General features: G+C 41.6%; 1 pseudogene; it reads left to right on the top strand.

Annotated features, from left to right (window-relative positions):
• The first annotated feature begins 574 nt into the window (after positions 1-574).
• Positions 575-2281, top strand: LOC100730747 (ATPase MORC2-like; annotated as a pseudogene).
• Positions 2282-3882: the final 1601 nt, after the last annotated feature.

Raw genomic sequence — 3882 nt, 5'->3', positions numbered from 1 at the left:
ATCATAAATGTCTGCCCCAATATTCTTCAAAACTGAAGTGTAACATCTAAAAAGGCATATAAACTTACAAAACATCATTTTCAACCAAGTGTGCTCTACGGACTATGTGAGACTACTGCTATCATTGACAACAAGACACTGGAAACTTTGTGATGAAAAGGGTGCAATTTATCATTTTCTAGGGGAACCAAAAAGGGCTCAAAGAATGTGAAGATAATCCAGTGACTACCAGATCAAGACCATCTACTACAGGACCACCCACTTTCTAGTTAGGCTGAATCAAACTATCAAAATTTAAAGGTAAAAGCTGTTTAGAGCTGCAGGTTTATGATATAGTTCTTTCCAAATACTACATTTTAGATGATTTTTTAAAAAATAATGAAAGACATCAGCTACCGTTTTTGAACATCTCTGTATGTATTTTGGATACATACAAGATACCACTTGTTTCATTGGTCATTAAGGATTAGATACTTAACTTTTAATAAACAAAGTCCTGAAAAATTTCTCCCTGTCACTGTCTCTGCCATCTCTATATTTATCCATGAGTAAGACATGAGACTGCATTGCAATAATGGCTTTCACCCAGTACAGCTGTCTGACTAGAACTCAGCTAACCTTTGAAAATCTGCACACCAATTCAACCACTCATAATTTATTGTTTGGTTCTTTTCTGAAATGGATGATAATGCAAGAGCTACTGATGCTGCCAGAATAAATACATATGCAAAAAGACATGGGAACCTTAGGGAGGATTTATGGTTTGCTGTTTTAATTATGGAGCAGGAATAAGTACAAATGATGCTGCCAGTGTGATCCAGTTTGGAAATCTGCAAAATAAACACCTCAGTCTACTCAAATTAGTCAGTACAAAAATGAGTTAAAATCAGGCTCAATGCAGAATGAGTAGGACTTTATTCTCTTTACCAAGGACGGACATACTGTGAACTGACTTTCCATGTCTTGCTCCATTTCTGAGGAAGAAGATATTGATGAGGTAGTGCCCACCAGGAATGCCCAGACATGGGAACCTGTCAGACAATTTGGATGTTTACCACTAAGACAGAATTCATCTACAAATCCTTTCCTTCCTGCAGTGAAGAAGTGATGACACAGTTCATAAATTTTCGGGACAACAGAACACTGGCAATCACTTTTAATCCAAAATTCATGGATAATGGAGAGTCCAACCTGGACATAATTTCAAATTCAAGAGCTATCCAGATAGTAGAAACTTTCCCATAGTTCACAGGGCCAGAGTTGACCTCCTGCGCCTTTGCTGTCCTGCACTGCACTAATCCCCCCGATGACCTTCATCAGTGGGTATGAAATGCCAACAGTGAGGCTCTCTTGCAGCTTGTACAAGCCCAGGATGCACAGGTACACGTCATATCCTTTCTAGACCTAAGCAGAGTAGGAGGTAAAGGAAGCAGAGCATGTTGTATGGTTCCTGAAGAGAAGACTTGATGACAGAAAGCAAAGTTTGGGTATTGAAAGGGATTTTCTGTGGCAATGTCACTGGAATCTCCATTTTGCCCTTTGCTTCACCTCCAGGATATAGCCATCACCCTGCAGAGAAAGTTGAAGTTGAGGAGAAGCAACGTAAACAGAGCACTCCCAGAACCTAAGGAAGTGTTTGGTTTTGAGGGTAAAAATTGAAGCTTGTTACATAGGTGCCATGTTCATGTAAGGCTACCTAATCAGGATGTAGGGAGAAAGTGACTCACAGTTGGAAGCAGTCATGGCTTGTAGTGGAGTCCTTGGGGTTGTCAATGTGCTATCTTGTCCTAGAGCCTACTCATAGCAAGCAGGATTTTGATGAAGCATCTCCTGAGAGCAAAGGGAGATCCATCCCATAGCTCAGTACTGGAAGGACATCAGTATTATCTCTCTAGGGATCAAACTGTGGGATGCATTTGGCTATCTCTCTGCTAACTGTGATAAGCTCTCATCCAGTGAGCTACATTACAGAAACTGGAGAGTTATGGCAATCCCAACTATGATCCAGTGTGATTCATGACTGACATGGAGAACTCTACTCTTCTAGGTAACTTCAGTGAATTAAAGATTACCCTCAAACCTGACTGTGCTCCATGAATCCTAATCCTGGACAGAAGCCATGTGAAACTTTGGATCAAATGTCCCTGGGGAAATTTTTTTAAAAAAAAATCAAGACACATAAGAAAAGGAGGATCAGCTAAGTAAGAAAACTGATCGGCAACAAAAGCTGGTGAGTTTTCAGAAAATCATCTCCATCCACTCCTTTGTGCTGGGGCTCTGAAAATTGCCCTTGGCCATGATAAACAGAACCCACACTGATGTACCTTCATAAAGATCTCAGCATCTTCAGTCACCACACTAACCTACTGTGATCAAGAATGTATCAAGGAAACTACTTTCCCTACAAACTTACACAGCAGTCAGCCACTCTGGAAGGTATGAGTCATCAACAGTATCCCAAAGCCACTTTGGGTCAAAGTAAACCCAAGACAGGTCTTCTCATTTATCCATGCAGTGAAGGTCACACCCAGTCTGTTCCTCTGGAGCAGCCACTATCACCAAGTCTCCTTCTCAACTCAGAGAGCCCTTGAGAGATTCCTTTCCTGAACCATCAAGTCTCCAGTGGTCAAAAACCCAGAGCTGCCCATTAAAATGAGGGTGAGGAAAAAGAGAAGTAAGCAGAGAAAGTTTGCTAAGGAAGAAAAGAAGGAGCCAAATGAACTCCCAGACAGTGCTGGAAAAGAGGACCCAGATGACCTCAAACAGCTAAGAAAGATAAAGGGCTGCACATAAAAGTGTGTGTGCAAAGGGAGTGACCCACACCCTGTGTCACAGCTGTGGAGGTGAGCAAGGATAAGGTCCAGGGGAAGTGAAGTTTGACTTTGTGCTTACACACAAACACTGCAGGATCAATGAGTTGAGAAAGGCACAAAGATGTGTAGCTGATGAAACCATCTTCCCCAGGATATCAGAGCCCCAGCACAAAGGGGAGAGTGTAGTGGCTCATCAGGCTGCAGACACGACAGAACATTTTATGTCATACTGTACCCAAACTGAGTTCGAAACTACTGTCCCACAGCACCAACCATGAGGGGGGTTGACCTGGCAGTCCAGGGTACCCAGAATTGTTTACGGTGTTTCTTATCTTCAGATTTCCTGTCTCCAAGATGGAGCTTAAGTGCTGTGAATTTAGATGGACCAATAATGCATTTTCCACTGGAAGAGTACTTCATATGGATTAGTGTTCCAGGATTTCTGCCATTTCTAGCAGAGCAATGCCAACTTGTGGATCGAGTCCTCTGAGGACAGCCTGCACGTCTCCAAAGAAAACTGAATGCCAGGAGAAGCCAAAGAAGATTAGGACCAACATCACGAAACTCCTACAAAAGTTGCAGGAGGACATAGAATTTAATCCAGATGAGGAACTAGATGCCTTACATAGAGAACCTCATTACCAAGGTGGGTTGAGGGATGGGAACCCAATTCCTCTGCCAAACTGCTCCTGAATAAAACAACTTTTGTGGGAGGGGATTCAGTTATGGGATGTACCCTTAGTTTGATTTATATGGATCATTTGTGCTTTTGGAGGGCATATAACTCTGATTCTTTGAATCTTCCTCCTTCAGCTTAAAATGTTATTTAAAAAACTAAAATCACATTAGCCCATTTCATGATGAGTCTGCCAGTATCTTGCTTTTCTCAAGACTGGAACCAGAAGCCAGCAAAAGCATTACCATTTTTATTTCTTCTCCATTTGCATTACAACAGTTTCCAATGTCTTGTGACATGAGATTTAATACTCTAATTTGATCAGAATTGTTGATTTTCCCAGTACTATTTTGCCAGTGCAGAGGTTAATGGAAAGGACAGAGAAAAAAGCCA

Source organism: Cavia porcellus, unplaced genomic scaffold (genome assembly GCF_034190915.1).
Source record: "Cavia porcellus strain 051 isolate PalLab524CR breed Dunkin Hartley unplaced genomic scaffold, mCavPor4.1 scaffold_31, whole genome shotgun sequence".
In the NCBI taxonomy this organism is placed as follows: Eukaryota; Metazoa; Chordata; class Mammalia; order Rodentia; family Caviidae; genus Cavia; species Cavia porcellus.
Note: the sequence above shows the minus strand (reverse complement) of the source record. Positions and strands in the feature narration are given on the sequence as shown.